Source organism: Ranitomeya imitator, chromosome 6 (assembly GCF_032444005.1).
Source record: "Ranitomeya imitator isolate aRanImi1 chromosome 6, aRanImi1.pri, whole genome shotgun sequence".
Classification (NCBI taxonomy): domain Eukaryota; kingdom Metazoa; phylum Chordata; class Amphibia; order Anura; family Dendrobatidae; genus Ranitomeya; species Ranitomeya imitator.
The window spans coordinates 323,824,567-323,851,371 of record NC_091287.1 but is presented as its reverse complement, the minus strand read 5'-3'; the positions used below and the strand labels follow the sequence as shown (position 1 = coordinate 323,851,371).

At 41.3% G+C, this 26,805-nt stretch overlaps 1 protein-coding gene across 4 annotated transcripts in view; it reads left to right on the top strand.

Annotated features, from left to right (window-relative positions):
• Window positions 1-1,596: 1,596 nt before the first annotated feature.
• ATXN1 (ataxin 1) overlaps window positions 1,597-26,805 on the top strand; it is a 433,753-nt gene continuing 408,544 nt past the window's right edge. Inside the window, exon 1 of one of the 4 annotated variants that reach the window (XM_069730828.1) lies at window positions 1,597-1,841. The gene's annotated coding sequence lies outside the window, so the exon portion shown is untranslated. Of the gene's footprint in view, window positions 1,842-3,014; window positions 3,814-26,805 lie in introns of those variants that run through there. The other 3 variants (XM_069730829.1, XM_069730831.1, XM_069730830.1) reach the window with 3 other exon arrangements.

The following is a 26,805-nucleotide window of genomic DNA, read 5'->3' as shown; positions in this document are numbered from 1 at the left end:
CAGACTATGTAATTGGCATGCATCTCAGCACAATGCTTTTTAGCCATTTCATTTCCCAAATGGCTGTTCTATCTAGACGCCTACAAGCCAGGAGCACAGGAGTCTTGAAATATGCTTGTAAAATAGCGCAGGCCAGGATCAATGCTTAGCCAGAAAGTTGTACATAAATTTCCCTCTGTTTACTCTCCAATATCCCAGAAGGGCCAAGATATCCTTACATTGCAAATCAATATAAAAGCAGAATACAAGGGAGCAGACACAGTGAACGCCATTCAATCTGCGCTAATGTGACGCTCGGACTGGAGTGAGCTGCCGTCTACCGCGACAGTGTCATGAAGAAATCACTCAGTCATACTTTCTTCCCCGTCTTAATATAACACCTTTACATCACACCAGAGGAAAGGTCAAATTCATTTTTTTCTTCTCTGGGGTCACAAGTACTATTTATACTTCCAGGGCAGTTTCCTTTCCTAAGTGTTTGTTTCCAGATGCTGCCAAGTAGTCTAACAGAGAGCAAATCAATACAAATCATGTGTATATTTTCACCTATTAATTTCCACTTAATAGCTAGGTAAACATACTTCTTCGAAAAACACATCATAGGTTTTAATGAAAAAAATGACTGATATTTCTAGCATAATGTCAGGATGGTGAAACAGGTGAGTGCTGCTGTGAGGTTGTAGAAAGAGGACATCTGCACATGTATGTGGAGCATCTCTTCAAATTGTGGTCATCTTATGTGTGCTGCCCAGGCGAGCTAATACTTACCAACCAGTATTGCGACATCAATGGTCATATTAATAAGAATTGAACACAAGAACATTACCTGTATGCCAATGTTGGCTCAGTGGTTCAAATCCCACCAAGGACAACATCTGCAAAAAGTTTTTGCGTGGGCTTCCTCCAAGTTCTCCAGTTTGATCCCACACGCCAAAGACATACTGGTAGGGAATTTAGATTGCGAGCCCCAACCGGGACAGTGCCAATATTGCCTATAAAGTGCTGTGGAATATGATGGCGCTATATAAGTAAGCATAATAAATAAATATAAGGAGCAGCATAGCAGGTGAGTCACATAACTTTCTTCATTAGAGATAACTGTGTGCTTTGTGCAAGTAGCTTTGTTAATTGTGCCATGTCTTGTCTGATCTCATTGGCCTCCAAAAATGTTAACCTCGCTGCTATTTCCTAAATGACGTTGACATGCAAGTCCGCACGATTCATCCCTGTGGACATTGAGCTTGGCTTTCCCTTACAATTCCTACTCCATGACTCTCCTCCACCCCATTCTTTTTTCCAACAGAAGCACACACCCTGTCGAAATCAAATCACACACTTTCAAAGTTACTTTGCATTTACGCTTCCTACTTTCTTCACTATTTAAGAATGCAATATTTAACCCCTGCATCTCCCCTTTAAGACGGTGCAACGCGGCATGGAATATTTTTTTTGGCATGTCAGGCTAGTGTAGAGCGCGATAGAAAGGGTTAAGTGAGACCGCCCCGGCTCTGTTGTGCGTATGCAATAATCTGTGTGGCTGCCTTGGCTGTCTGCCAGTGTGTTGCCTTGCCTCCACACACTCCCCCCCACCTTCCTCCCTTTTGCATGAAGTAGGATCCTTGAGCTGTTGCAGAGGCAGCCAACTGCTCCATATTTGGCTTCTATTACACATTTACATACTGGAGAGAGAGAGCTGTACTGCAGACATCATTTCTACTACAGTAGAGGAGACATACAAGACCTGTCTTACTGCGAGGGGGGGGGTAGAGTAACAAAAAAAAAAAAAGAAGCAGCAGCTCAGACACCCTCTTCAACCAACAACCTCTCTACCGCACTTTACAGTAAGTCCATTTTTTCCTCTTTGCTCTTCTTTGTCGAATGTGGAAATATCGTCAGACAAGACGCTTCTATACATGCACACGTATTCCTGTGGATATTTATATACAGTACAACCTAAGCGACCATAAGCTGGGCTTTCCGTTCCTGCTTTGCAAGCCTCGAAAAAGAAGCAGCAGCAAACTGTAATCATCCGGAGGTACAAGCGTATTCTCTCTCTTTAATATTTTTGTTATTTTTCACTCTTGGTGTCATAGATCGGTTAATAATTGTTCTCAATAAGGGTCGGAGAATAAACTCGGTGGATTAGACCAGGGTGAGTATTCTTTTTGTGGATGTGATGGGCCTTGACAGTGTACATTAACCCTTCCTGAGCAAGAGCTGTCTGTAGTGTTGTGTGGAGTTACAGCGGTTAACATTACTAGTAGTAGGGAAGAGATCGGTGAAGTCACCACTTCCCCTATGGGGTGCCGAAAAAAGTCTGCAAGGGGAGAACCTACGTGTGAATGTGTATGAGAGAAGAGACTTCACGTTTATGTCACCTCTGTCAATCCCCTCCTCCTGCTGTCTGATCTATCAGTCTGCTCTTATACAGAGACCACCTGGTACCTCATTACTGGGGGGGGCAGTCAACGACAGCTCTCATGTCATTTCTATCATTTCATTCTTCATGGTCACTGAAGTCATCGCTGGCCATTTATTAATTCATAAAGAGAAGGGAAAAAGACATGTAGTCTGCACCTGGCCTTCTATTTAGGAGGTCGGTAAATATTCTACTTATGCTTTACGTGAGATCTTGGCCAAAACTAGACCCTAGGAGTGAAGAACAAGTTTGTATCGGATATACTAAAGTGATATCACAAGCTGTTAGCAAAAAAAAGTCTTTTCTAGTTCACTCCATGCCTGTAGGCCCCAATCTTTATTACTGTGAGGATTTTACTATAGTTCACATTTATTATATATGGGAGGTGGGGTAGACCCCACTTTGTTTGAGATCTGAAGTCTAAGTCCTGGTTTTAAAGTTAGGGCCTAATGTCTCCAGTAGATAAAAAGGCCGGCCTTGAGCACTTTAAATTCTCTCTGCTCCACCCCACTAAGCTAGGCTACGCATTAAAGGCTTCCACCGGGCCCTCCTGGAGAACAGTACGGACCCACTCAATCATTCAGACGCGGAGTTACTGGCCTTTAATTATTATTTATCCAATAGTATCATAAAAGTGCTAAAGACATAAAAATTATAAGTAATCATATTAAAATAGAAAAAAAACTTTCAAACTTAATTTTAAGAATTTACAATTGGAAGGTGTTAAGGGGCAGATGAGGTGGAGGGAGTTAGTTATTTTATAGTTTTTGTATCAATAATAAAGAGACGTAGGTGTGACATAAATGTATTGTTGTAATGATAATAGATATATAAGGAAACCTTATAACTTGCTATTAGTTACTAAGACAATGATGCATATGTCACTATGTACTACGTTTAATAGGATGTGACCAATACATAATGGTAGTGTACTGAAAAAGCAAGAATGGCTGACTCGGAACGGGGCAAGCGTCTTTATCGCCCTAGACCATGGGTTTGTCTCCAGAGTGAAGAATGATGGTCTTCTCATTGGTCTGGTCTTACAACTGTCTGTGTAGTATGTACGTGAAGCTCAGTGAGTAAGCATAGTGAAAGAGCTGTGTGTAGTGTAGTGTAAAGCTCCCTCCTCCCAGTGGGTGAGTACAGTGAGTCAGGCGTAGCTGGGAGGAGGATGCGGTGTGTGTGAAAGGAGACAGGGCCTTGGGGAAAGCTCTGCTAAGGGAAATGCTGCCTAGCTATGGCAAGGACAGACGTGTAAGAGAATGAGCAGATTGCATGACACAAGAGTGTGGATGAAGTTGTCAAGCACATTCTGAAGCCCTAAAGGTTTGTGTCAGCCATGGACTAAAGACTTGTGCAAAGACAAGTGTCTTTATATGTAGCCTACTGTCAAGGTAATTTCATTTTCTTGTCGTTCTGGTTGAAATGGGTTAAATGTCCCACCTGTAATCTCCATTCATTTTACCCGTTGTTCATCTGTGCAGTCTAAAAGTCATTTCCATCCACGTTTGCACAATGTGAGACGTTTCGGTGTAAGAATTTTACCCTCATTATTATATCTGCCTTATAAAATAAATCGCCCCACTTACGTGTATTCTAATCACCTCTGAACAAGCGGTACAGACAGTTTAATTGTAGCCGCCTTGAAAGCTGCTAATCCTTGTTCATATCACAGTGTCATTGCTTGCACTATGGGGGGTTTCCACCGTTTCCCAGGAAACAGGCTTTTCCGTGGAGTGGGCCCAAATCCTTCTACAAAGAAATAGGAGTACACGTATATATGAACCCGTTCCTAGAAATGAAACCGGGGTCCGCCACGATTTGATGCAAGCTGAGGAAAATCTGTCAGTCCTGCCCAGTGACCTCTTTCAGCGTGAATCAAATCAACAGTTAACTCTACATCTCCTGGTGTCTGATAATCGGACCGAGGACACTAAGGCCTAGTGCTGATGGCCGGCTTACACATGTAGTATATCTAGGCCGACTATTACGATCACACGTTGCATTATTCAAGAAATCCATTTTTTGTGCCTCTCGGTGTTTCCCTACAAGGGGATGCAGCAAACATTATGTGTCTGTACATTCACGAAGATATGCTGCAAGCTGCATGTGCTAATGAAGCGATCATGTGATAAATAGTATCTGTGGGCATAGTACTTTATCTGGTGAGATAATAAACGCCATTTACAAAGTGAGGAAACTACAGGACTCTGCTACAGACCAGCCAAAGGCCGAGTTCTTACAACTCTTCAAAAATATGTTAAGCAAAGGCTAAAATGCCCATTTAGCTATGATATCACAATGTTGGTTGCTTCATAGGACTTCATGCAAATTCCAATATTACTCCAATTTCTTAACGGTAGACAAGGCCCCCTTTGTGTGCATGTGAAAGCTAATACCAGCAGAAAAATGTTATCTGAATTATAACTAGAGAATAAAATGCCGGCCTTCATCTTGTATAAAAGCTACAATTAGGGGCAATATTTTAGTATCTTTTAGAAAAAATATATTACAACTAGATGGTGGCCCGATTCTAACACATCAGGTATTCTAGAATATGTATGTATGTATATAGCAGCCACATAGTATATAGCACAGGCCAAGTAGTATATAGGAGCCATGTAGTATATAGCAGACAAATACTACGTGGCCTGTACTATATACTTTGTGACTGCTATATACATACATACATACATACATACATACATATTGTAGAATACCCGATGCGTTAATACAGGCCAAACAATATATAACAGTGGCCATGCAGTATATAACACAGCCCAAGCAGTATATAACACAGCCCACGTACTATATAACACAGCCCACGCAGTATATAGCAGCCACGCAGTATATAACATAGGCGATGTAGTATATAACACAGGCTACGCAGTATATAACACTGGCCACGTAATATATAACACAGCCCACACAGTATATAACACTGGCCACGTAATATATAGCACAGCTCACGCAGTATATTACACTGGCCACGCAATATATAGCACAGCTTACGCAGTATATTACACTGGCCACGTAATATATAGCACAGCCCATGCAGTACTTAACACAGCCCACATAGTATGTAACACTGGCCATTTAGTATATAGCAGCCACGCAGTATATAACACAGCCCACGTAGTGTATAGCTGTGTGGGCACCATATCCCTGTTAAAAAAAATAGTATGCGGGCGCCCTGGGCACTGACTGCGGGGAGTAGGGAGGGACTAATCGGACTGTGCCTGTCGCTGATTGGTCGCGGCAGCCATGACAGGCAGCTGGCGAGACCAATCAGCAACGCAGGATTTCCGTTACGGAAGTTGAGGACAGAAGATGGAAGTACCCCTTAGACAATTATATATATAGATAGGGTTTTGCGTTGCAAAATCATGTTGCATTTGCTGCTGACACATACATAGATACACACACACAAGTAAGCGCACACATGCACATATACACACATGAACACACACATGCACACAAACATAAATGAGCACACACACGTAAGCGCACACACAAAAATGCACACCCACAAGCACACACACGCACATATATACACACAAAAACACACATAAGTGCACACACACACACATACCCACAAACACACACACATAAATGAGTGCACACCGTAAGTACACATACGAACATATACACAGAAGCACACACATGCACACACACATAAATGAACACACACGTAAGTGCACACACACATATACACACAAGCACACACATGCATACACACACATGAGTACACAATCACACACATATACACATGAGTGCACAGACATGCACATATACAAAAGCACACACACAAATGAGTACACACTCAAGCACACATACGGAAGCGCACATACATGCACATATACACATATGCACGTACAAAAACATACACATATAGGTGCACAGATGCACATATACATACAATTACATACATAAATGAGTACACACAAGCACACACACATAAGTGCACACACGCATATGCATACTCAAGCGCACACACGTTCACACAAACATAAATAAGTGCACGCACACACACACGTAAGGGCAAGCACATATACACATAACACAAACACACATACACATAACTAAGTATACACACAATCACACATGTAAGTGAATACAATCATACACGCACATGCACACAAACATAAATGAGTACACACAAGCACATGCATGTAAGTGCACAGACACACACAAATACACACAAGCATACCCACATGCGCACACACATAAATGAGTACACACAAGCACACACGCATAAGTGCACACACGCATATGTATACTCAAACGCACACACATTCACACAAACATAAATAAGTGCACACACACACACATAATGGCAAGCACATATACACATAACACAAACACACATACACACAAATAAGTATACACACAATCACACATGTAAGTGAACACAATCATACACACACATGCACTCAAACATAAATGAGTACACACAAGCACATACATGTAAGTGCACAGACACACACAAATACACACAAACATACCCACATGCACACACACATAAATGAGTACACACAAGCACACACGCATAAGTGCACACACACATATATACACACAAAAGCACACAGAAACATAAATGAGTACACACACAAGCACACATACATGTAATCACACACTCACATGTAAACACAAGCACAAACACACACATGCACACGCATAAATGAGTACGAACACACAAGCTCACACTTAAGTGCACACACGCATACACATAAGTACTCACACACACATAGCATATATGTTCCCCCATATCATACTTATGTCTTAACTTTATCGGAATAATAGCTTTAGCAAAAACAGTGGAAAGAAATATCTAGAATAATATTATACTTAATTATATACGACAAATATCTGTTTTTTTTCCCTTTATGTCACTTTTAGATTACAGTAGGTTTGATCAGATGATTGTACACATTTTGCTGGCTGCACGCAGTAGCTGATAACTAAAAGGCCTATTTTTTTCACCGCTGCTGAGTGGCTGTCAAACAGTGCACACTAGAGCAGGGGTGTCAAACTGCATTCCTCGAGGGCTGCAAGCAGGTCATGTTTTCAGGATTTCCTTGTACTGCACAGGTGATGATTTAATCACCAACTCATTATTTGTGTAGGTGATTAAATTATCACCTGTGCAGTACAAGGAAATCCTGAAAACATGACCTGTTTGCAGCCCTCGAGGAATGCAGTTTGACACCCCTGCACTAGAGAAGAGGATCAGGATTGGAAATGTTACCTATACATTCTGAAATAGTATTGAAACAAAATCAGACATCTTTTATTTTAATTACGCCAAAAATTCCCAATTATTGTCGCGAACATATACTCATGTTTTTAGAATATGTTACTAGCTTTCTAAGCTTGGACAGTAGAGGACACTAATATATCGTCTTGCTAAGATTTATTTTACTTCCTGACAATATACCCACATGTGATCGGTGGTCAGAAGAAAAAAAAAAATTCAATAGGGCAAATCTGTGGCTTTTCCCTGCAATGTTGAACATGTTGTGAGATTTAGCAAGTTCATTATTCTACTCGTAGTATTTATGTTACCTGTGAATGGGGCCCTTACAATAATTGCAGAATGATGGCAGAATCCTAATCATGGACTAACATTTCTAGGTATTTTAATCATAAGTTAGGGGGACAAAATATATATTTTTCAGTGGATGGCCAAGGGGGTTACTCTGACAGTTGCGTCCATATCTCACCTTAACCATGTCCAATGAGGATAATGCAAATAGACAATGCAGGTAACCCGAAACTGAATAACCATGAGTTTGAAAAGAATAATTAAATATTGTCAAAAAGTAGAGTAATTAATTGATAATTCCAATAAAAAGACAAGACCATTTATAAAAGTGTGATAAAAAAATGAACCCTCACAAACGAAACTATGAAACATCATAGATCCCTGTGAATCAAGTGGTATATATTCCACTGAGCAACAATATACCGTAGTTAATGCAAAATATATGCACACTTGATGTCAAACCCTAAGCAAGCTTGCAGATATAAAATTTTATAACATGATCTGGAAGCATGGAATACATAGTATAAGCCAAACGAATACATAGACTTGTGTATATGTCTGCATAAAAATATCAACTGGAATCAAGGCACTACAGTATATTAGCAATATAGATAGGGTCAGTCAGCTGTAAACTTGAAGCCTATATAGTAGAAAAGACAAATCCAGAGCTAAACAAATAAAAGGCAAAAGGCCAAGTGCTAATAGAAAGTAGTCCAGATTTTTACCTCTCTCAAAGAGCGTTTCGCACAAGGTGCTTCATCAGGGGGTTCCCTCCATATACATGTAGTTTTTGGTGGATCCGGCTCATGTGTAGGCCTAACAGCAACAGCATTATACTTTTGTTCTGTAGGATTTAATATGCCATTTTTCTATTGGAATAATGACAACTAATAAGTTTCGTTAGACTATTGGCCTTTTTCAAGCAGAACACAGATGATAGTTTCTGGTAATTCACACATTTTCAGTAGTAAAACTCTAACTCTAGGACATCATTTATTTTCGGCTAAATGTATATTGACTATAATCTTGAAAAAAATAATTTATGTATATATTTTTTAGATTTAAAATATATTCCTCAATATTGTCGACTCTTAGAAGAAAACATAAGCAATCAGAAGACTATTACATAACTACACTAAACTGTAACGCAAGAGAGATGGGAAGACAAACCTGTTTATATGATCCTACACTGCGTGTGTACAGTGAAGCATTTACAGCGGTATTTATCTGCATATTCAGTGAAAATATAGAAAGAAAGTAATAGGTCTGATGACTTTGCTGCAGTCAGGTGCAGGGGCAAATACTGTACAACAGTAAGAAAAGAAAGCCTGAGTATTTGGCTTAGATTAAAAAAACATAAAATAGATATCAAATGCATATTCCTTTGTAACAAATGCCGTATGGAATTTTAATAATGTATATGTATTATCGGATATGTAATAGTAGTACGCAGAATGCAGTATCACAGCAGAACTTCACCACAGTATATATATATATATATATATATATATATATATATATATACTGTATATATGTTAATATATATATATATATATATGTATATATATATATATATATATATAAAACTTTAGGAAGTATTCTTATTCCCTCGCCCACTGGTGTCACTTATCCATCAGGCCCAGCACTGCACATGTTGCACATACAGGTCCTTCTCAAAAAATTAGCATATAGTGTTAAATTTCATTATTTACCATTATGTAATGATTACAATTAAACTTTCATATATTATAGATTCATTATCCACCAACTGAAATTTGTCAGGTCTTTTATTGTTTTAATACTGATGATTTTGGCATACAACTCCTGATAACCCAAAAAACCTGTCTCAATAAATTAGCATATCAAGAAAAGGTTCTCTAAACGACCTATTACCCTAATCTTCTGAATCAACTAATTAACTCTAAACACATGCAAAAGATACCTGAGGCTTTTATAAACTCCCTGCCTGGTTCATTACTCAAAACCCCCATCATGGGTAAGACTAGCGACCTGACAAATGTCAAGAAGGCCATCATTGACACCCTCAAGCAAGAGGGTAAGACCCAGAAAGAAATTTCTCAACAAATAGGCTGTTCCCAGAGTGCTGTATCAAGGCACCTCAATGGTAAGTCTGTTGGAAGGAAACAATGTGGCAGAAAACGCTGTACAACGAGAAGAGGAGACCGGACCCTGAGGAAGATTGTGGAGAAGGACCGATTCCAGACCTTGGGGAACCTGAGGAAGCAGTGGACTGAGTCTGGTGTGGAAACATCCAGAGCCACCGTGCACAGGCGTGTGCAGGAAATGGGCTACAGGTGCCGCATTCCCCAGGTAAAGCCACTTTTGAACCATAAACAGCGGCAGAGGCGCCTGACCTGGGCTACAGAGAAGCAGCACTGGACTGTTGCTAAGTGGTCCCAAGTACTTTTTTCTGATGAAAGCAAATTTTGCATGTCATTCGGAAATCAAGGTGCCAGAGTCTGGAGGAAGACTGGGGAGAAGGAAATGCCAAAATGCCTGAAGTCCAGTGTCAAGTACCCACAGTCAGTGATGGTGTGGGGTGCCATGTCAGCTGCTGGTGTTGGTCCACTGTGTTTCATCAAGGGCAGGGTCAATGCAGCTAGCTATCAGGAGATTTTGGAGCACTTCATGCTTCCATCGGCTGAAATGCTTTATGGAGATGAAGATTTCATTTTTCAGCACGACCTGGCACCTGCTCACAGTGCCAAAACCACTGGTAAATGGTTTACTGACCATGGTATTACTGTGCTCAATTGGCCTGCCAACTCTCCTGACCTGAACCCCATAGAGAATCTGTGGGATATTGTGAAGAGAAAGTTGAGAGACGCAAGACCCAACACTCTGGATGAGCTTAAGGCCGCTATTGAAGCATCCTGGGCCTCCATAACATCTCAGCAGTGTCACAGGCTGATTGCCTCCATGCCACGCCGCATTGAAGCAGTCATTTCTGCAAAAGGATTCCCGACCAAGTATTGAGTGCATAACTGAACATTATTATTTGATGGTTTTTTTGTTTGTTATTAAAAAACACTTTTATTTGATTGGATGGGTGAAATATGCTAATTTATTGAGACAGGTTTTTTGGGTTATCAGGAGTTGTATGCCAAAATCATCAGTATTAAAACAATAAAAGACCTGACAAATTTCAGTTGGTGGATAATGAATCTATAATATATGAAAGTTTAATTGTAATCATTACATTATGGTAAATAATGAAATTTAACACTATATGCTAATTTTTTGAGAAGGACCTGTACTATGTTTGTCAGTGCTGCTGTTTTTTGCACAGTAGTATAAAGTTCCATTTTGGTAGACTGCTAGACTTTTATTTTTATGATTTTTTTTTTTAAATATATATTATTCTAAAGTTTAACCTCTTATGTAAGTAGTTTGACACTGCCATCAATCCATCTAAAGTATCTTTGCAAACGCTCGTTCCTTGGTTTCACTTTGTTTTAGTTTTGCTAAAATAGCCCAAAGAAGGTCCAGTTCAGTCGTAGACATATTTCGCAGCATGTCACATCATCCACTGCATTCAGTACAGTCAAAAAATCAGTACCTGTCCACTCAGAAAATGCAAACAAACAGGAAAAAAAAAATCAAAAAAATCACGAAGACGTTCTTTTTTGGGCTGTTTTTAGCATTGGTGTTCTTAGATCCTTTGAGCCCAGACAGCAGTTATCAAATGTGGGCAGGAATTCATGTTTTTCAGTTTTGTTATATTTCTCAAGTCTCTAGAAAACCTCGTGTCTATGATGTTTCGTGTCTCTTATTGCAGAGAAGAGCAGCTCTGTAGGGTAAACTGTCTGTCCTACAATAGTGGGAACTTTTACTCTGTGTATAAATCTTTCCAAAATACTATAAAAAAGAACAGGAATCATGTTGCGCTCTAGTAAAAAAAAAAAAAATTCTATGTAGGATGCGATATGCCTAAATGATCTAATACATTTCTTATCAATTCTATACATTTTTATACTACGAGAATTTCTTAGGAAGGGGAATTTTGAATTTGACACAAATACATCACTGAGATATAATGTTGTGGAACAGACATGTAGGGGAACACGGTGGCATTTTGTCCGCACCAAATATGCTTCTCCGACTATTTACCACTATACACATATGTAGATGGCTTCGATAGCTGCTTTGGCTGGAATAAATCTGGTCGATAAGAGCCAAAGAGGAATCATTCGCCATCGACAACAAAATCAGCCGCTGCTCTGCAACACAAGAAAATAGAGAAATTTATGAAAAGAAATGTAGTCTATAAATAATATTTTCAAATTCAAATTATGTTTTTACATATAAAGTGTAACATGTACTAGGACTATAGTAGCACCAATAAGACAAGAAGTCATTACTTCTGTAATATTTCTCATCTGGACACAATTATAAGTAATATTTAGTTGGCTACTCTTTAACTATACATCCTCATATGCATACTAACTTCTTAGTGCAATATACTGTGTTTATTTTTAAAAGCATGGCCTTACTACCCTCATCCCCCACAACAGGGTAAAACTGATATCAGCTTAACATTGTCAGGAACTGTCCCAATTCCCATGGTCTTTAGCTCGACATACATTCCAATGAGTGGTCGGTTAATCTTTATCAGCATTCTGCCAGCATTATAGGTGCTGAAGCTGACATTTCATCATTTCCCAACATTGATTGCTCTTACCATTGCCTGATAGCATTCTGCCCACAAAATGAAAGCCCACATCTTCTTTGTGACAGAGAGGAGAATTGAAGTGTAGACAACTATTTATCACATTTCCTGTAATCTGTGTCTCTGCTTAAGGATGGATTACGCTTGACAACAGGCAATAAACAAAGACTAAACAAAGCTACAGACAGAAGGGAAATACCTAGTTGATGGCACTTTAGACTAAATTTTGGGGTTGAAAACATCATTTTAGGTAAATAAAGTACTTTAATATTTTGTTTAAACAGACAACAGTGACAATTTCATGACAGTGACACGCATCCTTATTTAAAGTGCACCTTACAACTCCTATATAACTACAAGCACATATGGATGTCTTTGAAATGGTTTCTCTTGCTTACTTAAGACCTTCCTCAATTAACCAGAGCAAACACTTGCTGCAATATGTAGTTTCCTCTTTATTACATGCCGCTACATGGTTACTCATTCATTTAAATGTGTGTTCTGTAATGTAATGTTTTCACTGCAAACTTAGAAGATTCATCAATGGCAGGTCAGCATTTAAATAAGGAGGTTAACCCCTTCCCTTAATTCAGAACCTAAATCATTTTCAGTGGTGCTCCTCTTCAGACTTGCCCTCGAACTAAGGTGATGCTGCATACTAAAAAAAATATTCAGGAAATTGTTTGGCCCCATTGTACTTTATGGTATTAGACTTAAAGCACCGCTCCAGAGTTTTTTTTTATAGTAGCACTGGAGTGGTGCTACTAATGTAATTTCCCTGTCCCTAGTCTTCTAGTTAGTTGCCATCTTCATCTGATATCGGTGCTGCTCCTGTCGATCTCCAGCAGTTTGTGACCTGCAGGATCTCTCCAGTGTTTGCTGGGTGATCCAGAAGTCACTTCTCAATGTAAGTTTTATGAGAACCAGAATGTGACGAGAACAAGAGGCTCATAGACTTACACTGAGAGAGAAGTTGCAAGATGGCGGTACTGGAACGGTGCTGGGAAGAGCTGAAGATGGCAGCTAGTAAGTATAAGACTAGGGTCCGGGAACAAAAGCATGCTGGAGTGGTGCTTTAAGCTAGCCATACACATTATCCTGTTTCAGCTGATCGTTTGGTGGACTGCTATCTCAGCCGGATCTCCCATACCCAAGAGTGCTCGTTTGGCCGAGTGCTCAGTCACAAGAAATATCTGGTGGCTGCTCATTTCCGGGAGATGATGTGATCAGCAGTCCAAAATCAGAAGTGCCCATTTAACATCTCTACTGACGATCAGTTGGCCGGCGCTCTCATACACATTAGACTGTTGGCCGAATCCTCTGAGATCTGCGGGGTCACCCGACATTAGTCTAATGTGTACGGGAGCCTTTAGTACATTAAAGGCATTTGCCATATTGTTCAGGGTCAATCTCTCCTTTAACAACAATGTCCATGTGAAAAAAAATGTCCTTTTATATGGAAAGAGTAAAGCTCGAGAATGATATATAAGCAGTGGTGACACTATTCTGTTACTACAAAGGTTACAATAAAATGGCAATCTGTAAAAAGTGCAGGTATGTAATGTATGTTTAAGGTCTGGTTCATTAGATCAAAGGGGACTGCTGCCTTTAGTGGCAACCTCATATTTTTATGACAAGAACAATTGGAGGAACATTTTTTCTCCTCCCCACTGCCCACCTTGACTGATAGCTGCCGCTTGCACTTAGTATCAGTGAGGAGGGACACTGAGGAACTGTTAATAATTATACGGAAAGCATGTTTAACCCTTTAAAAACAAGGGAATTTTTCATTTTTGCACTTTTGATTTTTCCTCATCTTCTTTCATGAGCATAACTTTTTTATTTTTCCATTGTCATTGATGTACGACGGCTTGTTTTTTGCTGGACAAGCTGTACTTTTGGAAATACACCACTTATTTTGCCATTCAACATACTGAAAAACAGTAAAAAGCCAGATGAAATAATGAAAAAAATTCCACCATTGCTTATTGGGGGTTTTGTTTTTAGGGCATTGCGGTAAAAATGACCTGGAATCATGATTGTCCAGGTCGTTTCGATTATGGCAATAACAGGCTTACATCAATTTTTTTGTATTTAAGTGATTAAAAAAATTCTGAATTTTGTCAAACATTTTTTTTTGCGTTTTGTTTTTCTGAGATTCGTGACATTGCATAGTGAGATGATGTTTTTACTTACCAACTAACTATATATTGCATTTTTATCAATATTTTTTTTAGGAAGTTGAAGGGATAACAAATTTATTCATTTTTTCCTTTCTTTTAACTGAGGAAAAGGAGGGGATCTGAATTATTATGCTTTTTAATATTTTTAAAAATGTCATTTAATTTTATTTTTTACAATATTTTCTAGTCCCCTTAAGGGACTTGAACCATCAGTGGTTTGATTGCTAATACTATAAACTGCAATAAAACAGTATTGTAAAATACAGTAAAAATAAATAGTATATAGTAAAATTCATGGTCTTCTCTGAAGCTCAGTGCCAGACCGGAGTTACACGAGCGTATCTCGACCCATGGGAGAGGATCGGATGTGATCGGATGCGATATGCTACTGACACTCGGCTCTGCTCTGCTGCGACAGGGGGCTGAGTGTCAGTGCTCTGTACTGCGATCCTCTCACACGACAGGATTTGAGCACAGCTGCGGATGAGACGGAGAAAGTCATTTCTCATCTCTGCTGCCGTTGGGAATCGCTCTGCACCCGGGAGATAGCTGAGTGCAGTGTGATGTTTAACACACACCCATAGACTTACCGTATATGGGTGCGTGTGAATTTGGCATGCAATCACAGCATGCTAATTTTTTTTACAGTCCAATTGCAATCAGATTGGAGCAGGAAAAAAAAATTGAGAACAGAAGCATAGGATTAAATTGGTACGAATGCAATCCGATTTTTAATCGGATTGAGTTCGTCCAATTTCATTGCAAATGGGAGCGAGCCCTCATAGTAGTACCTTGATGGCAGTGACATGGACCTTCAGCAGTCCTATGGCAACTCATCGGTCCTTCGTAATGATGTATCGGGGACCGATGGGAGCAGTTATGCATTAGCATCCGCTCCCATTCCATTTAAGGACCACTGTCAGATATTGACAGCGGCAACTAAATGGTTAACAGCCGCAACTGGAATCCTGTTCACTTTACGCTCAGTCAAAAGCTGTTAGAGACAGAATTTAGAGACGCCTATGTAATATAGCTGTCATCAGCTGAAAGTGGAAGGAAATCAGCCCCTGAGCCCCCTCTACACATGCAGACCCCTGCCCAGGATTTTAGCTGACATTCTAAGGCCGGTTTCACACGTCAGTGGCTCCGGTACGTGAGGTGACAGTTTCCTCACGTACCGGAGACACTGACTCACGTAGACACATTAAAATCAATGTGTCTCTGCACATGTCGGCGTGTTTTCACGGACCGTGTGTCCGTTTGGAAAACACGGAGACAGGTCAGTGTTCGTGGGAGCGCACGGATCACACTGACCCATTAAAGTCAATGGGTTCATGTAAAACACGTACCGCACACGGATGTTGTCCGTGTGCAGTCCGTGTGCCGTGCAGGAGACAGCGCCACTGTAAGTGCTGTCCCCCCCCGCGTGTGGTGCTGAAGCCCCATTCATCCCTTCTTCCCAGCAGCGTTTGCTGGAAAGAAGGAATGAATAATCTTTTTTTTTAATTTATTTTTGTTTTTAAAATAAACTTGCCGGTAATCTGCCCCCTCCCACCCCCTGTGCGCCCCCCCCCGCTGGCATTAAAATACTTACCCAGCTCCCTCGGAGCTTACATCCTTTCAGCGTCGCTGCTTGTCCTGTATGAGCGGTCACGTGGTGCCGCACATTACAGTGATGAATATGCGGCTCCACCTCCCATAGGGGTGGAGCCGCATATTCATTACTGTAATAAGCGGCACCATGTGACCGCTCATACAGGACAAGCAGCGACGCTGAGAGGATGTAAGCTCCGAGGGAGCTGGGTAAGTATTTTAATGCCAGCGGGGGGGCGCACAGGGGGTGGGAGGGGGCAGATTACCGGCAAGTTTATTTTAAAAACAAAAATAAATAAAAAAAAAAGATTATTCATTCCTTCTTTCCAGCGAACGCTGCTGGGAAGAAGGGATGAATACCGGCTTCAGCACCGCACGCAGGGGACAGCGCTTAACTCTAGCGCTGTCTCCTGCACCGTCCGTGTGGTCCTCAGTCGGCACACGGGCGGCACACGGCTGCCGCACGTGTGCCACACTGATGTTCAACGTAAGCACACGGACACGGATAATTCCGGTACCGATTTTTCCGGTACCAGAATTATCTGGACGTGTGAGACTGGCCTCATGCAGGAATCTGTTAACTTTCATAAAGGATCATATAGTCATTCTATCATGGATATTCAAAGTAAGTACACCAACATCACAAGTTCTGTTTAATAATGTATATACGGTAGTTTGTATTGTGAAATTTGGTGACAGACTACTGCACTAGGCAGAACTTATGGGACCAAAGGTTATGTGCCTGCAGGTTCTAGGAGTACAAAATGAATTATTACAGTATGTAGGTTACCTAAGGTTCTAAGTTGGTGTTCTCTCCATTAAAGGTGTAGTATGTTTATGACTTTATCACCTTCTTACTTTAGTTGTACTTTGACCAAAACTAAGTTATACATTATAGTGGCTTTACTGCCATAGTTCACTTCTGGTTGTACGTTTTGAGGATCCATATTTCTTTTTTTCTTCACAATTATTTTTTTTCTATCAAATCAAATCAATGAAACATACTTTTGAATTACTGTAATATTATTTCCTTTTGATTTGAGCAAAAACTTACAGAACTCAAAACATCCGTGTAGCTCAAAGACTTTCATCACATGCGAAATGTTAACATGAGAATGGAAATTCCTACACAGTATTCTACTTTCCTTGTCACGACAAAACACATAAGATTAGGTGGAGATGTGTCCTATTTGTTGACATGACAGCAATTAAAGTGACATGTGGTAAGGGAGTGAAAAAGACACAACTAGTGTATCTTTATGGAAAAATGTTTTTTTCCTTTTGAACAGTAAATAAAAGAATATTTATGGTAAATACATTGGTAATCTAAATTGTCTAAAAATGTGTCTATAATACAAAGAACTTGTAGTTGTATGTGATAAATAATGGATATGCCAGCACAGGAGACATGGTAAAAGGAGTAAAAGGGGGAAAAGACATGTATGACGATAAGGGAGGAAAGAAAACATGGTGAGGAGGGTCAGGAAGGTTTCCTGAGCATAAGAACTTAAAGAATGTCCACAAATCTAGTGATAAATGACAAGGACAGGCTGATGACATAAGGTAGCTACGTGATCATAAAAAAATAGGGCTTACAGTTATATGAAAAAGTTTGGGCACCCCTATTAATCTTAAGCTTAATGTTTTATAAAAATTGGTTTTTTTGCAAAAGCTATTTCAGTTTCATATATCTAATAACTGTTGGACACAATAATGTTTCTGCCTTGAAATGAGGTTTATTGTACTAACAGAAAATGTGCAATCTGCATTCAAATAAAATTTGACAGGTGCATAAGAATGGGCACCCTTATCATTATCTTGTTTTAAATACTCCTACCTACTTTTTTACTGACTTAATAAAGCACTTTTTTTGTTTTTTTTTGTTTTCTAACCTCATTGAGCTTGAACTTCATAGCCAGGTGTATGCAATCATGAGAAAAGCTACTTAAAGTGGCCACTTGCAAGTTGTTCTCCTGTTTGAATCTCCTCTGAAGAGTGGCATCATGGGCTCCTCAAAACAACTGTCTAATAATCTGAAAACAAAGATTATTCAACATAGTTGTTCAGGGAAAGGATACAAAAAGCTGTCTCAGAGATTTAACCTGTCAATTTCCACTGTGAAGAACATAGTAAGGAAATGGAAGAACACAGGTACAGTTCTTGTTAAGGCCAGAAGTGGCAGGCCAAGAAAAACATCAGAAAGGCAGAGAAGAAGAATGGTGAGATCAGTCAAGGACAATCCTCGGACCACCTCCAGAGAGCTGCAGCATCAACTTGCTGCAGATGGTGTCACTGTGCATCGGTCAACTATACAACGCACTTTGCACAAGGAGAAGCTGTATGGGAGAGTGATGCGAAAGAAGCCGTTTCTGCAAGCACGCCACAAACAGAGTCGGCTGAGGTATGCAAAAGCACATTTGGAGAAGCCAATTTATTTTTGGAAGAAGGTCCTGTGGACTGATGAAACCAAGATTGAGTTGTTTGGTCATACAAAAAGGCGTTGTGCATGGCGGCCAAAAAGCACAGCATTCCAAGAAAAACACTTGCTACCCACTGTAAAATTTGGTGGAGGTTCCATCATGCTTTGGGGCTGTGTGGCCAATGCCAGCACCGGAAATCTTGTTAAAGTTGAGGGACGCATGGATTCCTCTCAGTATCAGCAGATTCTTGACAATAATGTTCATGAATCAGTGACAAAGTTGAAGTTACGCAGGGGATGGATCTTTCAGCAAGACAATGATCCAAAACACCGCTCCAAATCTACTCAGGCATTCATGCAGAGGAACAATTACACTGTTCTGGAATGTCCATCCCAGTCTCCAGACCTGAATATCATTGAACATCTGTGGGATCATTTGAAGAGGGCTGTCCATGCTCGGCGACCATCAAACTTAACTGAACTGGAATTCTTTTGTAAAGAGGAATGGTCAAAAATACCTTCATCCAGGATCCAGGAACTCATTAAAAGCTACAGGAAGCGACTAGAGGCTGTTATTTTGGCAAAAGGAGGATCTACTAAATATTAATGTCACTTTTCTGATGGGGTGCCCATACTTATGCAACTGTCAAATTTTGTTTGAATGCAGATTGCACATTTTCTGTTAGTACAATAAACCTCATTTCAAGGCAGAAACATTACTGTGTCCAACAGTTATTAGATATATGAAACTGAAATAGCTGTTGCAAAAAAAACAATTTTTATAAAACATTAAGCTTAAGATTAATAGGGGTGCCCAAACTTTTTCATATAACTGTATGTGAACTAAAAGTGATAGGTCAGATTGTTCATTAAAGCTGTAAGTTATTTTTTGACTTTGGACTGAAAAAGTGCTTATCTGGCCTTAGGGTACAAGTCTACAGTCACTCTGTGTGACTGCAGACTTGTGAATCCTCACAGCCTGTGCACTGAGCAGTGTGAGGATTCTCTGGTGGCAGCATCAGAGCATAACCACAAGAATGAGATTTCCATATATACTCTCATGGGCCCACCAGACGTGCACGTCTTTGCTCAATACTAGTGTATTGAGCTAGAATGGACACAACTAATTGGAATATGGCCAGAAGTACCCTAAGGCCGGACAGCCCCTTTAAGGTTAACAAGAAATATCGCACCAGAAACACCAGTTATAAACCAGAGTAAATAAGGACAACAGGGCACAACTCCCAGATAATAGAAACCTACAGAGAACATTGAGTTCAATGCCCCCAGATAATGTAAAAAAAATGTGTGTGTGTATATATATATATATACAGGGCCGGACTGGGACTAAAATTCAGCCCTGGCATTTGAAGTCACACAGGTCCACTTGTCACATGGTGACTGTATAATATCTGTACACTTGTAAGTTACAAGTGAGGGGAGTGTAACACGACTATATAATGTATAATCACAGCTGTATCTAGCATTACAGCTCAGTCCTCATAGAATGTAATACAGCACAGCCCCCATAGAATGTAATGCAGCACAGCCCCATAGAATGTAATGCAGCACAGCCCCCATAGAATGTAATAGAGCCAGACCCCATAGAATGTAATGCAGCACAGCCCCCATAGAATGTAATACAGCCAGACCCCATAGAATGTAATGCAGCACAGCCCCCATAGAATGTAATGCAGCACAGCCCCATAGAATGTAATGCAGCACAGCCCCATAGAATGTAATGCAGCCAGCCCCCATAGAATGTAATGCAGTACAGCCCCCATAGAATGTAATACAGCCAGACCCCATAGAATGTAATGCAGCACAGCCACCATAGAATTTAATGCAGCACAGCCCCCATAGAATGTAATGTAGCCAGTCCCCATAGAATGTAATGCAGTACAGCCCCCATAGAATGTAATACAGCCAGCCCCCATAGAATGTAATGCAGCCAGCCCCCATAGAATGTAATGCAGTACAGCCCCCATAGAATGTAATGCAGCCAGCCCCCATAGAATGTAATGCAGCACAGCCACCATAGAATGTAATGCAGTACAGCCCCCATAGAATGTAATGTAGCCAGTCCCCATAGAATGTAATGCAGTACAGCCCCCATAGAATGTAATACAGCCAGCCCCCATAGAATGTAATGCAGCACAGCCCCCATAGAATGTAATGCAGCACAGCCCCCATAGAATGTAATACAGCACAGCCCCCATAGAATGTAATACACCACAGCCCCCATAGAATGTAATGCAGCACAGCCCCCATAGAATGTAATGCAGCACAGCCCCCCATAGAATGTAATGCATCACAGCCCTCATAGAATGTAATGCAGCTCCCCCATAGCCCCACAATCCAGTTATCACTCATTGATGTATATACAGTGCCTACAAGTAGTATTCAACCCCCTGCAGATTTAGCAGGTTTACACATTTGGAATTAACTTGACATTGTGACATTTGGACTGTAGATCAGCCTGGAAGTGTGAAATGCACTGCAGCAAAAAAGAATGTTATTTCTTTGTTTATTTTTTTTTTAAATTGTGAAAAGTCTTTTCAGAGGGTCATTTATTATTCAACCCCTCAACCCACCAGAATTCTGTTTGGTTCCCCTAAAGTATTAAGAAGTAGTTCAGGCACAAAGAACAATGAGCTTCACATGTTTGGATTAATTATCTCTTTTTCCAGCCTTTTCTGACTATTTAAGACCCTCCCCAAACTTGTGAACAGCACTCATACATGGTCAACATGGGAAAGACAAAGGAGCATTCCAAGGCCATCAGAGACAAGATCGTGGAGGGTCACAAGGCTGGCAATGGTACAAAACCCTTTCCAAGGAGTTGGGCCTACCTGTCTCCACTGTTGGGAGCATCATCCGGAAGTGGAAGGCTTATGGAACTACTGTTAGCCTTCCACGGCCTGGACAGCCTTTGAAAGTTTCCTCCCGTGCCGAGGCCAGGCTTGTCCGAAGAGTCAAGGCTAACCCAAGGACAACAAGGAAGGAGCTCCGGGATGATCTCATGGCAGTGGGGACATTGGTTTCAGTCAATACCATAAGTAACGTACTCCACCGCAATGGTCTCCGTTCCAGACGAGCCCGTAAGGTACCTTTACTTTCAAAGCGTCATGTCAAGGCTCGTCTACAGTTTGCTCATGATCACTTGGAGGACTCTGAGACTGACTGGTTCAAGGTTCTCTGGTCTGACGAGACCAAGATCGAGATCTTTGGTACCAACCACACACGTGACGTTTGGAGACTGGATGGCACTGCATACGACCCCAAGAATACCATCCCTACAGTCAAGCATGGTGGTGGCAGCATCATGCTGTGGGGCTGTTTCTCAGCCAAGGGGCCTGGCCATCTGGTCCGCATCCATGGGAAGATGGATAGCACGGCCTACCTGGAGATTTTGGCCAAGAACCTCCGCTCCTCCATCAAGGATCTTAAGATGGGTCGTCATTTCATCTTCCAACAAGACAAAGACCCAAAGCACACAGCCAAGAACACCAAGGCCTGGTTCAAGAGGCAAAAAATCAAGGTGTTGCAGTGGCCTACTCAGTCTCCTGACCTTAACCCAATTGAAAACTTGTGGAAGGAGCTCAAGATTAAAGTCCACATGAGACACCCAAAGAACCTAGATAACTTGGAGAAGATCTGCATGGAGGAGTGGGCCAAGATAACTCCAGAGACCTGTGCCGGCCTGATCAGGTCTTATAAAAGACGATTATTAGCTGTAATTGCAAACAAAGGTTATTCCACAAAATATTAAACCTAGGGGTTGAATAATAATTGACCCACACTTTTATGTTTAAAATTTATAAAAATTTAACTGAGCAACAAAACTTTTTGGTTTGTAAGATTTATGCATCTGTTAATAAATCCTGCTCTTGTTTGAAGTTTGAAGGCTCTAACTTATTTGCATCTTATTAAACCTGCTAAATCTGCAGGGGGTTGAATACTACTTGTAGGCACTGTATAAGAAGAAAAAAAAAACGCTCTACTCACCTTTCCTCTTGCCCCGTGCTGCTCCAAGCTCCGGTCTCAGCAGCTGCAGTCTGCCCACCCGACACACAGCAGGTGCACGATGATATGATGTCATCGTGCACCTGCAGTGTCAGAGGCAGAGTGGGGAATGATGGGAGAGAAAGCGTCAGCAGACGCTCTCTCCTCCATCATTGCATTCAACTGTCCCGGCGGTATAGTTGAATGCGGGGCGCCGGGGAGTGTGCCGACAGCGGAGGGAGTGTGCCGAGAGCGGGGGGAGTGTGCCGACAGCGGGGGGAGTGTGCCGACAGCGGGGGAGTGTGCCGACAGTGGGGGGAGTGTGCCGAGAGCGGGGGGAGTGTGCCGAGAGCGGGGGGAGTGTGCCGAGAGCGGGGGGAGTGTGCCAACAGCGGGGGGAGTGTGCCGACAGCGGGGGGAGTGTGCCAACAGTGGGGGGAGTGCACCGAAAGCGGGGGGAGTGTGACGAGAGTGGGGGGGGGGTGACAGCGGCACACTCGAGCGGCCCACTACTGCCACCGGCCCTTCTGGCATTTGCCAGAACTGCCCGATGGCCAGTCTGGCCCTGTATATATATATAGAGAGAGAGAGAGAGAGAGAGCTCTGGCATAAATTAAGAGACCACTGCAAAATGTTCAGTTTGTCTGATTTTTCTCTTTATAGGTATATTTTTAAGTAAAATATAAATAGTTCTTTTAGTCTATAAACTCCCGACAACATGTCTCTGAAGCTCCAAGCAATACATTTTGTTTGTTTTTTCTGACAAAGAAAAATGGTCAAAATTAAAAAAAAAATCCAGTGCTTTTAGACCTCAAATAATGCAAAGGAAACAAGTTCATAATCATTTAGAAACAACAATACTAATGTTTTAACTCAGGGAGAGTTCAGAACTCAATATTTTGTGGAATAACCATGATTTTTAATCACAGCTTTCATGTATCTTGGCATGCTTTCCACCAGTCTTTCACAATGCTTCAATTCAATGCACAATTTAAGCAGTTCTTCTTTGTTTGATGGCTTGTAGCTATCCATCATCCACTTGATTACATTCCAGAGGTTTTCAATGGGGTTCAGGTCTGGAGATTGGGCTGCCCATGACAGGGTTTTGATGTGATGGTCTCCTAATTTTTGCCAGAGCTGTGTGTGTGTATATATATACTGTATATAATATATATATATATATATATATATATTATATATATATATATATATACAGTGGGGCAAAAAAGTATTTAGTCAGTCAGCAATAGTGCAAGTTTCACCACTTAAAAAGATGAGAGGCGTCTGTAATTTACATCATAGGTAGACCTCAACTATGGGAGACAACCTGAGAAAAAAAAATCCAGAAAATCACATTGTCTGTTTTTTTAACAATTTATTTGCATATTATGGTGGAAAATAAGTATTTGGTCAGAAACAAAATTTCATCTCAATACTTTGTAATATATCCTTTGTTGGCAATGACAGAGGTCAAACGTTTTCTGTAAGTCTTCACAAGGTTGCCACACACTGTTGTTGGTATGTTGGCCCATTCCTCCATGCAGATTTCCTCTAGAGCAGTGATGTTTTTGGCTTTTCGCTTGGCAACACGGACTTTCAACTCCCTCCAAAGGTTTTCTATAGGGTTGAGATCTGGAGACTGGCTAGGCCACTCCAGGACCTTGAAATGCTTCTTCCGAAGCCACTCCTTCGTTGCCCTGGCAGTGTGCTTTGGATCATTGTCATGTTGAAAGACCCAGCCACGTTTCATCTTCAATGCCCTTGCTGATGGAAGGAGGTTTGCACTCAAAATCTCATGATACATGGCCCCATTCATTCTTTCATGTACCCGGATCAGTCGTCCTGGCCCCTTTGCAGAGAAACAGCCCCAAAGCATGATGTTTCCACCACCATGCTTTACAGTAGGTATGGTGTTTGATGGATGCAACTCAGTATTCTTTTTCCTCCAAACATGACAAGTTGTGTTTCTACCAAACAGTTCCAGTTTGGTTTCATCAGACCATAGGACATTCTCCCAAAACTCCTCTGGATCATCCAAATGCTCTCTAGCAAACTTCAGACGGGCCCGGACATGTACTGGCTTAAGCAGTGGGACACGTCTGGCACTGCAGGATCTGAGTCCATGGTGGCGTAGTGTGTTACTTATGGTAGGCCTTGTTACATTGGTCCCAGCTCTCTGCAGTTCATTCACTAGGTCCCCCCACGTGGTTCTGGGATTTTTGCTCACCGTTCTTGTGATCATTCTGACCCCACGGGGTGGGATTTTGCGTGGAGCCCCAGATCGAGGGAGATTATCAGTGGTCTTGTATGTCTTCCATTTTGTAATTGTTGCTCCCACTGTTGATTTCTTCACTCCAAGCTGGTTGCCTATTGCAGATTCAGTCTTCCCAGCCTGGTGCAGGGCTACAATTTTGTTTCTGGTGTCCTTTGACAGCTCTTTGGTCATCACCATAGTGGAGTTTGGAGTCAGACTGTTTGAGGGTGTGCACAGGTGTCTTTTTATACTGATAACAAGTTTAAACAGGTGCCATTACTACAGGTAATGAGTGGAGGAAAGAGGAGACTCTTAAAGAAGAAGTTACAGGTCTGTGAGAGCCAGAAATCTTGATTGTTTGTTTCTGACCAAATACTTATTTTCCACCATAATATGCAGATAAATTGTTAAAAAAACAGACAATGTGATTTTCTGGATTTTTTTTTCTCAGTTTGTCTCCCATAGTTGAGGTCTACCTATGATGTAAATTACAGACGCCTCTCATCTTTTTAAGTGGTGGAACTTGCACTATTGCTGACTGACTAAATACTTTTTTGCCCCACTGTATATATATAAGATAACTAACACTGTATGTGTTAATCAATATACAAAACAGTTCTTTAAATACATATAACATGATCATATAATTAGTAATAAGCCACAGTATGGTAAGGATGAACGGACATGGTGAAGACATGGCACAGAGGCACTAAATTATGGCGGGTGTCAGATGACAAAAACAAAAACAAATCAGGGCAGTAAAAGAATGTCTATAATGCATCAATAAGTGTAATAACCCCCTAGGACTGTGGTCCTCATGCCCGTATCTAGCTTAAAAAGAAGACCAGGACTATCAAACATATATAAAGTGCCATGACTAGTGCTGCCGTTAACCCATGTGGGATACTTAGTGCTTCCTGCCATGGCCCCGATGCGCGTTTTGCCTGGTGGGCTTCCTTGGGGGGCTGTGTGGACTAAGCTATAGCAGATTGTCTTATATTGGGACCTTCCCAGGTATATCAGATGGATGCCGCAATCGTGTTGGCGCATGGGAAGCGGATGCATGGCCACTATTGCGTCACTTATGGCCATCCAGGAAGCAGATGCGGGTCATAGGGAAAACTTCCTGTCACGGATCCCTCCTCCATGGTGTCACTAATTCGTCATGTGCCTGCTCTCACACGTGACTTAGTATTGTGCCTGCAAGGGTTATCTATTTCCCCTCTCTTAGTCCAGCATTCAACCTCTGTCCTATGCTGTAATGGGAGCATAAATCACACACCGACCCAGGCCACACACCCGCTCATACACGCTGCCACCACTCACCGAATATGCAAAACAGTATAAAATAAAGAGAACTTACAGAAATTATCTAACTGGTAGTTGCTTTCTGCTCCCTGAGGGTAAGAAGAATGTAGATTGGATCCCCCCAGCTTCTCAGGCTGCCCCCATCATGTGAGCACAATTCTCTGTCTGCAGCCTAAATTTATAACTTTGGTCTGGAGGTCAGGTTTCTAGACCGGCCCCTCAGGTTAATATCATAATTGCTGGCTTTTTGATTGGCCACGGCCGCGCTACTAATGAATATATTATTTTCTCTTGAGACATTTGTGAAAAGGTTCTCAGGAATAGATAACCTCAGGCCGCAATTAGCATCTCCCCTCCAAGACCTAGGAGGTGCCAAATGTTCCCTTTCT